The following is a 15,000-nucleotide window of genomic DNA, read 5'->3' as shown; positions in this document are numbered from 1 at the left end:
TCTGCAATTTTCATGAAAAGAAAGGTCAAAGCCGGTAAAAGCGCGAGGAAATGCGTTCTGCGCTTTCGTGGAGAAAAGGTCAGGAATCGCCTCTTTCTCATAGATAGAAACTTGGGTAAGCGGGGATTGTTTTGATCAATTTTCGAAGGATAGATATACAATCGAAAATGTTGTGATTATATTTTCTTTTAATAATCAGCATGTAATTATGATACTAACTTAATTTCGATTTTTAGACCACGTCGGAATGGTGCCTGTATCTTTAATGCATTACTGTAATTTTAAAATAGTTTAGACTTGAAATATGTCAAACCATCAACTAACACTAGTGCTTTGGAATGATTTTAAGAATGTTCAAAATTAATTTCATTTTGCGAGGTAAAAACCATCTACAGAAAATATCAAGTCGACAGTTCTTTATAGTCTACCCTTGCAAATAATTCGCTTATCACAGAAAACAGATTCCTTTGATAGGGATAACTTAATAATTATGGAGAAGGATGTAAAGGGCTTCCAAGTACTTACATATAATACATAATCTTAATACTTTTTGGAATATGAACTACATCACTTAATAATCTGTTTGATAGGTGCATGTAAAAACATAACAAAAGTAGACCATAAAAGTGCGAAATGGGATAGAGTGAGCTTGCAACAATAGAATTACGCATATTATGGCTTCCGTAAGACTGACTTTCATCGCCGTGAAAGCGCTACCCAACGTAAACAATGGCATTTGGTACTTCCGGGTATATCACGGTACAAGTAAGAGGAAGTGTGCATGTCAGTGTAATAATAATGAGATTCTGAACCATCTTTGTCTGATATCAAAGGATATTTTTTTAACGCTTACATTTGATGACATTATCCTCCTAATCAACTTCACTTTGTGTCACAGTGAAGCTGATTACTGAAAGACCAAAACAGTTTCTGTTATATATATTTCTAAAAATCGATTAGCTATTCTATGATCCGTTTCATTTGCCGGAAAAGATTGGTTGGAGACTTAATGAATTTTATTCATAATGAGACGTAATTTGCAATCATATTTGTGCGAGACGAACACAACACAGATCATATGCGATCATCTTAATTTCGCAAAAGAAAACAACAAAGTTTTCATAAGAAAAAACAGCCCAAATATATCAGCAACCCGAAGAAAAATCTAGAAATCAACAGAAGCTTTTATCCATGCCAAGAAAGCTAAAATGATAATTAGGTATGGCCATTGTTATGTCGCAAAATAGACAAAAATAAAGGTCCAAGGTCTTTTATCTGGAAAAAGATACTTGTAATTCGATTTAACGGTCTAACAGATATCCGGATCCTTAGATATGAACCTTAAAGTCACCCTGAAGAATCCTGTTAATAAGCCATGTTTGCGTTTGATTCAAGTTTTATTCACACGCGGCACGGTGAGGCTGTAAGTCTGCCAAGTAAGTTGGACGATGGTGAGGGTTTAACCAAATTTATCATTGATGGATACCCGTTAAAGTAGGTATTTTCACATACACACACACACACACACATACACACACACACACACACACACACACACACACACACACACACACACACACACACATACACACACACACACACGCGCCCGCACACGCACGCCCACACACACACGCCCACACACACACACACACACACACACACACACACACACACACACACACACACACACACACACACACACACACACACACACACACACACACACACACACACACACTCATACGCCCACACACACACACGCCCACACGCCCACAAACACACACACACACACGCACAGACACACACACAAACAAACATTTATGTGTAATCATAAATTGATAGAGAGCCTGTGCCATTATGGTAACTACAAACAGACCCGCCATTTGCATAGGGAGAACCGTCAGAGTCTTTGGATGTTTATGATAGTTATGTAAATGGGAAGTATGAGGGAAAAAATATAAGCGAAATATGGGAACAAATAGATCCTCCTTTTTTGTTTTTTATCAGCTTGTGGGAGAGATTCTTGATTCGCTATCCCCCGTTCTCTAGCATATTCCGAATCCCTATAAAACCTGCAATCTATTTATAAAGGATCAAGTATTTGGTACACGTGGAGCTTACAGGTTCAAATAGCATTATTGCCTTTATTGTTAATCCTACAGTACATATCTGTCAGCAAGGTCGGTACTTTTTTGTAAGTACGAAACGACGATACGAAATCGATCTCAAAGGACAGTGCCGTGTTATGTTACGAGAAATAGCAAAAAAATAGAAAATGGATCGTATGTGCAGGAGCAATTGGAAAATACTAGAAAAAAACGTCTACTATTTTCGGAGTCAGTCTACACTACAACCGCTTTCCAAATTTAATCACAAGAATTGTACTTTGGTGAATGGCTCTTCCAGATTTACTATGCGCTCATGAAATAGCAAGAGCCGGCTCCAGCTCAGGAATTCCACATTCCTTTCGACTCGGCAATAAATCTGTCTTCTAATTCCCTGCGCCTTCTAATGCAGATGCAAAAAATACCCATTTTATTAGAGGCCTGAAAGAGACTGCCAAGCCACAGGTCACGTGTAAGCTGTTGAAGGGGTTCAAAGCATCGGGAAATTTCGATCTTTGCTGATATTTTATCAGTGCAGAAGCGCTCCAGGATATCCTATCATTGTGGCCAAAGTTTTTTTTTTTTATAGGAGTAATATACGTTTACGCAGAGGACAAGACAAGCACTGTATTCAAACTAGTGTATTCATTAAAGATATCACCGTAGCTAGTGTGGCGTAATATGACAATGTAATTATTAAATCCTGAATAGTAAAGACACTGCACTCGTACCGAAAACGGATAAAAAATAAACTCGGAAAACAGAAAACGAGAATGGAGCGAGTAAAAACAGCACGGTTCTGAGCCAAACAGTATGACCATCTGATTACAGTACCGAGAAACGCTAAAATATGGATCGGTTACTGTCCCATCTGTTTTTATATGATAAACGCCCGGAGGAGAACTTACTATACAAGAAAAAGCTTTACGTGGGAGTGAAAGAAAGTAGATTCTGTAGCATTTAAGCGCTGGTTCTGATGTTCCCAGGTATGAGGGATGCCTTCATACATATTCAGACATCGACATTCAGACATAAGGACGTCTAAGATCGCTCATTTAGAGAAAAGATATGAACGAGAATGAACATCTTCACAATTCAAGTGATGCACTTGACTGGTTTCGAATACATCCTCATCAGAGTTACATAATTGTATTACTGTCGAAGATAAATTCGAAACCGGTCAAATACATCTCTTGTATTATGAAGATATTCATTCTCATTCATACGTTTTCTACATTTGCCAATATGAATACGGCTCATGGCTCACGTGTGAACTCCTTGTCACGCAATCTGATTTGACACATACCTTTGTGTCTATTGCAGTGCTGAGATGCGATATACCGGCTAGTCACAGTATGTATTTCATTGTTTAAGTACACTACTTGCAGTAAATGATTTTAAACTGACTCTTCTCGATTTTATATAATGCAATATCTTATTTTAAAGTGAAACGTTTTTCAATAAAATATAAGAATTGAATAATAACATTTTCATAAATGTGTATCCCCTCCTTTGAGCTCATTTTAAAGATAATTCATCCGTCAACTGAAAAAGGTACATATAATTTTATTTGATACATTACAATTTACAATGATAATTCATGAACATAACAAAAAGCGAATTTCATAAATTGCGCTATGCCATACAACACTTTTCTTGCAGCCAGATGTAAACCAGAGAAACACCTTACGCAGTTTTCAAAATATATCGATTCCTTTAATCCAGAAAGTATTTAAAAGATTTTTCGCTCTGTCATGAGGGAAATCCTCAATACTTATGTAATTATGAATATAAATTAGCAAAGCCTATTAATCAAATATCGTATGTAAAAGATTGACATTAAGAAAACATCTACTTAAAATATCGCATTTTATGCACTTACAGAATTATATAATATGCCTACTTTAGTACTTTATGCTGTGTGGTAAATAATTACCGTTACTTTCCCAGAAAACTTCGTCTATAATGACCTAAATTTTAATCTAAAGAGCTCATCGATGAATGCCTCATCCTATTAAGCTGAATTAAGCCTCACACAAAGTCAACACCCAGGCTAACAACCTGCCCTTCATACTCTGAAATGTTACACTTTCTTACAGTCAACATGTAAAATATTCAGACAGTTCCCGCTGACCTTTTCTGATTGACACGGACTTTCTCTTCCGGTAACCACTGCCAGGCGATGCCATCCCGCCTATTACGCTTTGATGGCTCGGGTTACATCATCAGGTAATGGGGGTCTTGTGTGTGTTTGTGGGGAGGGGGGAGGGGGTTGTTTGTGGGGGGAGGGGGTTGTTTGTGAGTGTGTTTGTTGGGGGGGTTGTGTGTGTGTGTGTGTGTGTGTGTGTGTGTGTGTGTGTGTGTGTGTGTGTGTGTGTGTGTGTGTGTGTGTGTGTGTGTATGTGTGTGTGTGTGTGTGTGTCTATATTATTATGTGGACAAATAGATATAGGGTTACATAGCTATGCGTAAACAAAAGTACAAACACTGCATCGTGTACACATAGATAAACATCAAACACTGTCGCAACAGAAAAGGATTAAAATCACGACGTTTCGAACTCGTCAACAGTCCCTCATCAGACGTAGTAAACCCCCAAAAGGTAGTTCGAGAGGAGAGCTTGTGTTTCGGATACAAGAGTTCCTAGTGGTTCAGACAATAGAAGCGCTGACTGGCGAACTCAGAAGTGGAGGGAGCTAAAAACAGGAATAATGACACGCTGCTTCGACTTTGCAAATTACTGTGTACAACATAGTCTTCTACAATACTTTACAACTCTACCCCACTGCCATCAAACCTCCATTTATTGAAAATTCTAAAGGGTGAATTCTTCCTCTCTCCTTATCTCTCTACCCTTCCCCTCTTTTCGTCGCTTCACGAAAACAAGGCGAGGGCTTCGTTTCGGTGACGTCAGAAGCGCATCTATATTTCAGGAATGCGAGCAAGCGAACCGCCAAAGGTCGCATCTGCCGCGGGTGTGCTCGCGTGAAGGGGTGCGTCGGCGTCGGCGCGTATGCCATTATTTTCCATGGACTTGTATCCCTGTGTCATTTTGATATTTGATATTCATGCAGCTCTGGATTAACCGTTGATTCATGCAGCAAGGGAAGGACGTAGCATTGTTTTCTCACTTGTATCATGATCTTTATTCTTTTCCACGCTCTAACAATGCAAATTATTCGTCAAAATTTATGCAAAATATCTTGGTATGATTTCCGTTCTTTGAATGGATCTTTCTGATATGGTTATGCATGAGATATGATAGGCAACCTTTGCGTGGTTTCTCTTACTGCGTATCATGCCACTAACCCGTATTTATTTCTCCAGACAAGCTACCATTGCAAGTCGTATGAACGAATATAACTCATGGAAGAATGCTGACGGAAATATTTTAAATGTTCAAACTCTCAGCACTCTTTTTTTATTTGGTCTCATCAGATAGGGGATGTATCAGCTGAGGGGGATATTATCTTAGGGTGCGCTCACACCAGTGACATGTTGCTTGGAAATAAATTGGAAGCATTGTGGTGGACACAATAGGAGACCTTCGGGTACAAATTTCCTGATATGTATGGGGACATGTCTGTTACAATGTTGAGAGATAGGTCTGCAATAAGAGTCGACTTGGTGAAGCTGTCTACACCATGTTTGTTAGTTGGTGGAAGGTCTCTGACGACATCACCTCGTCCACACCAGGACTGCTAATATGTCGCTCAGCAAATCCATAGCAACATGTCTACTACGATATTCCTCAACGACTTAACAACTTGTTACCCAACCTGTCAGTGTTAATGTTCCCACCGCGTTTTGTCACTGGTGTGGACGCACCTTTATGCTTACAACACAGTCCTCGCTTTCCCTGCGTCTTCACCCTGACCTCAGCGTCCGTGTCCATCTCCAAATCCAAGTACTCCTTGTCTCCGTTTCTGTTTCTCCCTTCATTCCCGCCTCGCTGGGTCAGTTTCTCATTCTCACGCTGTCTTCTCCTTCGTAAATGAGTGTCTTTCTTTCTTACATGATGCTAAGTGGTTACTCTTCCTTCTTCTATCCTATAGCATTCGGGACTCGAGGTCTCACCACCTGTATAGTGAAGATGCATTACTAGTCTTTTTGATAAAGTTGCATTTATTGTTTCGTGTTGTATGTCGACCTGTAGGTCAACTAGCAAATCTAGGCTCTTCTCACAGTTCACGTAGACCATGATTGTCAAACAGGATTTAACAGACACGGATTTTCTCAAATTTTGCTGTATACATGGCGTCATAGTCCCTAAACACCATGGATATGCTTTGCTATTTGTGTTTCTGGGACCTTTTGGAAGCTTTGTGTGACTTGGTATCGTTGATTTTATGGTTTCTAAATATATCCTTAAAAGGTATTTCATCATGGCCGCCACTCTTTTCTTGCATTGATGTGTCCCTACTCTCAGTTTGAGGGTCACCAAGCCTTTTTCTTTGGGGCACCAAACTCTTATAAGTTGCTTACTCTGTGATGTTTCCAGCATATAATGATGATTATAATTACTAAATATCTGTTGGAGTTTCAGAGAACAGAGAAATAGTTTTATTCAAGTAGCCTATGGTTTGCGACAGAATATCATTAAGAAAAAATCCGTTACTTGATCATAGCTTTGTTCTTGTCCATTCAGATAGAATTGAAAAATGTTATATTCGTCATTTTTACAAACCTTAAAGTATCTTTTTAACAAAGGGATGAACTATTACAGTCCTCACCTAGTAATACTTCCAGGACTCACCTAGTAATACTGATATTCATAAAACCAGTAGGGTCACGGTCTTGTGAAGAGGTGCATGACTGGGACCGCAAAAAAAGAGAACCAATTCACAAGGTACTGTTTATTTATGTAGCCAGGAGCCGAGCGGTCGATGGGAACAACTTATTAAGTACTGCAAAAAAACAGCTATTTGCCAGCCTAAAGCTTTGATAGAAACTCGAGCCATGTTCATTCCCCTGACAAGGATAGAAGTCGGGGATATAGAGAAATGGTTTTCAGTGTATGGTGCATTGCTCCCAACAGCTGTACGATAAGAACACTGTACGTATTCTGATTTACAGATTAGTGAAATAAATTACACAAGAACATGAAGAGATAATTTTCAACATCTTCACGGCGCCCTTGAAAGTATCCCATGGCCTCACAGATCGAGAATTCCTTATTTAGACCACCGTTTACTCTCTGAAGTGCAGGGTAATTCTTTCCATTCAACTGTTTATATGTTTGTTGTTTTTTTTCAGTCGCGGGAACTATTCTTGACTCCAAGCTGCCTGTCGGGGAGATGGTGTTTTTTGCATCAAGTGGGTGATCAGTTATGCATGACTTTCTTCGCTCAGACATTAATAACATTGATCGACAACCAACTTTTTCTAACGCACTCGTGGTACTTTCAGATCCTTTCCTATTAATAATCTACTTCCCTCTCGATTTAGGAGGGAAAGATTAGGAATTATGAGCTGCAAATAACATAGTACTCTCAGGAAGTCCATTTGCTCTCTAGTGAGTATAGAATTCTTTGTATGCCATTACAAAACTATTGCATGTTCAATTTTGATGTATACTGTCTTTTGCATTGTTTTTGTCCAGGTCAGTAAGAGAGTGGATGTTCCTTATTTTCCAGTCCGTCGAACCCATACGTAAATTTCACAAGAGGTTTCCACCTACAACTTTCCCAATTATAGATAGCGCCATGGCCTGGTTAGATATCGAATGATTATCCCGTGTTCAATATCATATTCTATATCGACATTAATATAATCTATACGTCATCTAGCGGCCAATAATAGGCTATTAATATTACCCAATATTCGCTTGCTGACAATTCGTAACTACTGGCAGTAAGTCTGTGAACTTTTAACTTATAGTGCCATTACTGGGGTATGCTAGTCTGAATCGATATATATTTCTCGTTCCCAGTATGCTACACAGCCTTCACAATAACTTTCATACGACTAGTAATGTTGCCAATGATGAATTATCCATAAGCATTACCAGACATGAATGGTAGGCTGGCTATTTTTGTCATTCTCAAAAATCTCGAACCAAGTATGAAAAATACATACATTTTTTTTTTTTTGGATGTCTTTCTTCCTGCTTCCAGGTATTTGCTCCTACTTCATGTTTTCTTATATTTATTTTCTCTTTTTCGTCGTTCTTTCATTCTAACTCACAAATCCAGTCTAATATTTTTTCTCTTAATCTTTCTGCCTGTCTGCCTAGCTTACTTCGGTCTCTTCTTTTCTCTGTGTTTGTGTGTGCATGCGTATGTATTCGTATCGGTGTATATCATTTTATCCACTTTCTTATTCTTCCTCCCTCCTTCTCTCTCTATCTCTCTCTCTCTCTCTCTCTCTCTCTCTCTCTCTCTCTCTCTCTCTCTCTCTCTCTCTCTCTCTCTCTCTCTCTCTCTCTCTCTCTCTCTCTCTCTCTCTCTCTCTCTCTCTCTCTCTCCCTCTCCCTCTCCCTCTCCCTCTCCCTCTCTCTCTCTCTCCCTCTCCTTCCCTTCCTCTCCCTCCTTCACCCTCTCTCTCTCCCTCCTTCACCCCCTCTCTCTCCCTCCTTCACCCCCTCTCTCTCCCTCCTTCACCCTCTCTCTCTCTCCCTCCTTCATCCTCTCCCTCTCTCTCCCTCCTTCACCCTCTCTCTTTCTCCCTCTCCCCCCCTCTCTCTCTCCCTCTCTCTCTGTCTCCTCTCCGTCGCCCCTCCCATCTCCCACTTCCTCTCTCTCAGTTACTCCTAAAACGGCGAATGAATGCTAATGCCAGTGATAACTATTATTCTTATCTGCAACACCGCAATAATACCAGTGATTATCCCATTACACATTGTTTAGCCACAGTCATGGGGACCTGGGTAACAGCGATGATGATGATCAATCAATAACCACAAGGTCGTTTTTGTTTTGAAGTTTCATTTGTGTGGGCGCCATTGTTATTGTTATTGATATCGCTGTCGATATTTTTATTCTCATTTTTTTTGCTTGTTTTTGTTGTTTTGTGGAATGGCGTTATGTGGGAATTGATGTTTGCATTGTTTGGTTATCACTGTCTTCATAAAATCCGAGATATCCCTCTTGTATTTCTGTTCCTCGCGGAGTAAGCATGAGTGACCGCGGAGCATATGTTGGAGAGGCACTTCCAGGGTAACGCGAGTGTTCATGTAGGAGTTCTATGATGCATCGATTTATCGGTCAGTTCGTGCAGGTCTCCTGATGTGTGATATGCATGCATGTAAGTGTATCTGTGGGCGTGTACTCACCGTGTACGGATAAGGGGACGTTCCGTGTATAAGATGCGTGTAATGCTGTAGGTATAATGATGTAGTTCTTCCTCGCATCCTCCTTCCTCTTCCTCATGGCCTGCTTCACCCTCCTCTTGTCCTCCCTCCGCATGTCTTCCTTCTCCTCCTTCCTCTTGTCCTCCTCCCCCCTCCCCATGTCCTGTTTCTCCCTCCTCGTGTCATTCTTCTCCCTCTCCATGTCCTATTTCTCCCTCCCCTCGTCCTGTTTCTCCCTCCCTATGTCCTGCTTCACCTTCCTCATGTCCTCCTCCTCCCTCTCCCTCCCCATGTCCATTTTCTCCCTCCTCATGTCCCCCTTCTCCCTCCCTTCTTCTCTGCCCATCCCCTGCTAATGCGCAGACTCACTGCCTCAAACTACAGGGCAGGCTACGGCAGAATGTCTGCTGGAGAACGAGACTAAGATTAGGTGTAATGGTTTAATCAATTTCCCATTCCGTCGAAAGGCTTTTGGACTGTTATCGGAACAGTAAGAATGGGACGAATGATTCAATAAATTTCCTTATGAACATTACTCACGCACTCACTTTGAAAAAAAGTATATATATATACGTAGCACTTTCATGATAAAAAAGCTTTCATTGTATTTCTGTATTTCTTTTTTAAAATTGCTGTGCAGTTTTCAATATTTCTTAGTACAGTTTTACAATATTTCTTATATTGACAATACAGTTGTAAGGTCTTCTGAAATAAGTTCAGACGAAAATAAAACATCACACAAAGATACCAAACTGAAAATAACATACAATGGCTGTAAAGAACCAATAGAAATTACGAAAGAAAAAGACAAAACACAAGAAAAACGAACCAGGAGAAAAGACAAATCAGAAGACAAACCCTCCTCCTCACGGTACCGAAAATCACCCACATGATCAACAGAAACCGGTTCACTCCATCCCAGAACAATCAAGATCTTTAAACAATCAAATCACCAGAAACCACGGGACCGAAATAGACAAACACCGCCCACCCCAAAACAATACATCCCACGCCCAATCGATGTAAAAAGAATCGAGACTGACACAGCTAGACGAAAATGTAAAACGAATCCCACGAACCTGAAATAGACAGATTAAAGTAGATTTGTCTATCGGGGCTCACTTCCCTCGCCGTGTCCGAATCCCACGAACCCGAAATAGATTAAAGTAGATTTGTCTATCGGGGCTCACTTCCCTCACCGTGTCCAAATCCCACGAGCCTAAAATAGACAGATTAAAGTAGATTTGTCTATCGGGGCTCACTTCCCTCACCGTGTCCGAATCCCACAACCCTGAAATAGACAGATTAAAGTAGATTTGTCTATCGGGGCTCACTTCCTTCACCATGTCCGAATCCCACGACCCTGAAATAGACAGATTAAAGTAGATTTGTCTATCGGGGCTCACTTCCCTCACCGTGTCCGAATCCCACGAACCCGAAATAGACAGATTAAAGTAGATTTGTCTATCGGGGCTCACTTCCCTCACCGTGTCCGAATCCCACGAACCTGAAATAGACAGATTAAAGTAGATTTGTCTATCGGGGCTCACTTCCTTCACCATGTCCGAATCCCACGACCCTGAAATAGACAGATTAAAGTAGATTTGTCTATCGGGGCTCACTTCCCTCACCGTGTCCGAATCCCACAACCCTGAAATAGACAGATTAAAGTAGATTTGTCTATCGGGGCTCACTTCCCTCACCATGTCCGAATCCCACGAACCCTGAAATAGACAGATTAAAGTAGATTTGTCTATCGGGGCTCACTTCCCTCACCATGTCCGAATCCCACGAACCCGAAATAGACAGATTAAAGTAGATTTGTTTATCGGGGCTCACTTTCCTCACCGTGTCCGAATCCCACGAACCTGAAATAGACAGATTAAAGTAGATTTGTCTATCGGGGCTCACTTCCTTCACCATGTCCGAATCCCACGACCCTGAAATAGACAGATTAAAGTAGATTTGTCTATCGGGGCTCACTTCCTTCACCATGTCCGAATCCCACGACCCTGAAATAGACAGATTAAAGTAGATTTGTCTATCGGGGCTCACTTCCCTCACCATGTCCGAATCCCACGAACCCGAAATAGACAGATTAAAGTAGATTTGTCTATCGGGGCTCACTTCCCTCACCATGTCCGAATCCCACGAACCCGAAATAGACAGATTAAAGTAGATTTGTCTATCGGGGCTCACTTCCCTCACCATGTCCGAATCCCACGAACCCGAAATAGACAGATTAAAGTAGATTTGTCTATCGGGGCTCACTTCCCTCACCGTGTCCGAATCCCACGAACCCGAAATAGACATATTAAAGTAGATTTGTCTATCGGGGCTCACTTCCCTCACCATGTCCGAATCCCACGAACCCGAAATAGATAGATTAAAGTAGATTTGTCTATCGGGGCTCACTTCCTTCACCGTGTCCGAATCCCACGAACCCGAAATAGACAGATTAAAGTAGATTTGTCTATCGGGGCTCACTTCCCTCACCATGTCCGAATCCCACGAACCCGAAATAGATAGATTAAAGTAGATTTGTCTATCGGGGCTCACTTCCTTCACCGTGTCCGAATCCCACGAACCCGAAATAGACAGATTAAAGTAGATTTGTCTATCGGGGCTCACTTCCCTCACCATGTCCGAATCCCACGACCCTGAAATAGACAGATTAAAGTAGATTTGTCTATCGGGGCTCACTTCCCTCACCATGTCCGAATCCCACGAACCCGAAATAGACAGATTAAAGTAGATTTGTCTATCGGGGCTCACTTCCCTCACCGTGTCCGAATCCCACGAACCTGAAATAGACAGATTAAAGTAGATTTGTCTATCGGAGCTCACTTCCTTCACCATGACCGAATCCCACGAACCTGAAACAGACAGATTAAAGTAGATTTGTCTATCGGGGCTCACTTCCCTCACCATGTCCGAATCCCACGAACCCGAAATAGACAGATTAAAGTAGATTTGTCTATCGGGGCTCACTTCCCTCACCATGTCCGAATCCCACAACCCTGAAATAGACAGATTAAAGTAGATTTGTCTATCGGGGCTCACTTCCCTCACCATGTCCGAATCCCACGACCCTGAAATAGACAGATTAAAGTAGATTTGTCTATCGGGGCTCACTTCCCTCACCATGTCCGAATCCCACGACCCTGAAATAGACAGATTAAAGTAGATTTGTCTATCGGGGCTCACTTCCCTCACCATGTCCGAATCCCACGACCCTGAAATAGACAGATTAAAGTAGATTTGTCTATCGGGGCTCACTTCCCTCACCATGTCCGAATCCCACGAACCCGAAATAGACAGATTAAAGTAGATTTGTCTATCTAGCTTCCCTCACCGTGTCCGAGGGAGGGAAGGGAGCTGATAACAGGGCCGGAGGAAGGGAGCCATCGATAAGGCCGTCTAATGATTGGAGGCATTGGGCTCGCATCGTGGGGGCGGGGGGGAGGGGGAAGGGGGGGAGGGGGGAGTAAACGACCTGGGTTTGCGCGTCTCTCGGACTGGGACGCCGAGGCAACCCGACCACGTGACTGCTTTCTTATGGAGGTAGATAGATGGGGAGATGGGAAAGTAGATAGGTAAGTAGATAGATAGGATAGGTAGGTAGACAGAGAGATAGGATAGGGAGGTAGATAGATAGGATAGGTAGGTAGACAGAGAGATAGGATAGGGAGGTAGATAGGATGGGTAGGTAGATAGATAGATAGGATAGGGAGGTAGATAGGTAAGTAGATAGATAGGATAGGTAGGTAGACAGAGAGATAGGATAGGGAGGTAGATAGAGAGATGGGATAGGGAGGTAGATAGATAGGATAGGTAGATAGATAAATAGGATAGGGAGGTAGATAGGTAAGTAGATAAACAGATTGGCAGATAGGTAGGTAGATAAATATGTAGATGGATAGTAGGTAGAAAGATAGACAGACAGATGAATAGATAAATAAATAGACATATGTGGATGAGTGGATGGATAGATGGAAAGACAGGTAGATAGATAGATAATTAGATGGCCAAACAGACAGGCTGATAGATAGATAAATAGATAGATAGACAAAGATATAGACAAATAGACATGGGTGATAGTGTACGTGTGTGTGTGTGTGTGTCTGTGTATATTTGTGTGTTTGTGTGTCTGTGTATATTTGTGTGTGTGTGTGCGTGTGCGAAATAGACAAATAGACATGGGTGATAGTGTACGTGTGTGTGTGTGTGTGTGTGTGTGTGTGTGTGTGTATTTGTGTGTGCGTGTGCGAATAAGACTCCTTTTTTGTACTTATCCAAAAGAGTAGGTGAAACTATGATTTTCTGCATCAATAAAATACAATATTTTAGTCACAAAATAATGCCACATTTTTGCTATTCCTATATAGCTGTCTATCCAATTACTGATTTTTCTTTTTCCTCTTCTCCATTTTTCCTTCTTTCTAGTTTGCGGGGGGGGGGGGGGAGTGGGTCGTTTGCATTAGGATGGCCAATAAAAAAATGCAACACTATAGGTGATTATCATTATTATTATATCCTTTTATATTGCTTTGTCTTTCCCATTTTTCTCTCTCTCTTTTTGAGGGAGGAGGTCGTTTGCATGAGGGAATCCATTGAAATATGATACTTCACAAAAAATGCAACACTATAGGTGATTATCATCATTATATCCAATTATATTGCTTTGCCTTTCCTATTTCTTTTCAGTCTCTTTTTTCTTCTTTTTTTCCCCTTTTTTGAAGGAGGAGGTCGTTTGCATGAAGGAATCCAATGAAATACAATAATTCACTACGAAAAAAGGCTACATTATAGGTATTCTTATGTCGCAACGTATCCAAATATTGATATTTCTTTTCCTTTTCTCACTCTTTTCTTTGTCTTCCTTTCTTTCTTTTTATTTGTTTATTTTATTTATTTATTATCATTATTATTTTATTTTACTTGTTTATTTTATTTATTTATTTATTTTCTTTGCGGGAGGGAGTCGGTAATATTAGGATGGACAATGTAATGTAATAATTCACCTTAAAATCCATGATAATTCGTACAAAAATGCTACATTATGTATCAAAATATTGATCCTTCTTTTCCTCTCTGTTTTTTTATTCATTTTTTCCTTTCTTTTTATCTATTTATCTATTTTTTCCGCTACATTATGTAACCAAACATTGATTTTTCTTTTCCTCTTCTTGTTATTCATGTTTTCTTTCTTTTTATCTATTTATCTATTTGTTTCCGCTACATTATGTAACCAAATATTGACTCTTCTTTTCCTCTTCTCCTTTTCATTAATTATTATCTTTCTCTTTATCTATTGATCTCGTTTTTCTTTTTTTCTTCTTCTTTTTTTGCGGACGGAGGGCGTTTACATCAAGGATCCTTAGAGATACGGGAGGACAGACTCGACCCCTCTCGGCTTCCTCATCATCCTCGGGCTTTGATCTTACTGTTGTCGCTCTTTCTTATATATATTTTTCCCCGTAGAAGCTTCCTTTTGTTATCTTCGATTTTCTGTTTTTTTTTTTAATGCTTTGATGTCCTTTATGCTTGTATTTTGATGGTGGTTATTTCGTTTATGTTTTCGTTATTGCGTGGTTTAGGTAG

At 40.6% G+C, this 15,000-nt stretch overlaps 1 protein-coding gene across 1 annotated transcript in view; it reads right to left on the bottom strand.

Annotated features, from left to right (window-relative positions):
- LOC113816181 (calcium/calmodulin-dependent protein kinase kinase 1-like) overlaps positions 1-15,000 on the bottom strand; it is a 262,710-nt gene that overhangs the window by 246,672 nt on the left and 1,038 nt on the right. The gene's annotated exons all lie outside the window — the stretch shown is intronic.

The sequence above is a fragment of the Penaeus vannamei genome, chromosome 35 (assembly GCF_042767895.1).
Source record: "Penaeus vannamei isolate JL-2024 chromosome 35, ASM4276789v1, whole genome shotgun sequence".
NCBI classification, from domain to species: Eukaryota; Metazoa; Arthropoda; class Malacostraca; order Decapoda; family Penaeidae; genus Penaeus; species Penaeus vannamei.
The sequence above is the reverse complement of the archived record's forward strand: the minus strand, read 5'-3'. Positions and strand labels throughout refer to the sequence as shown.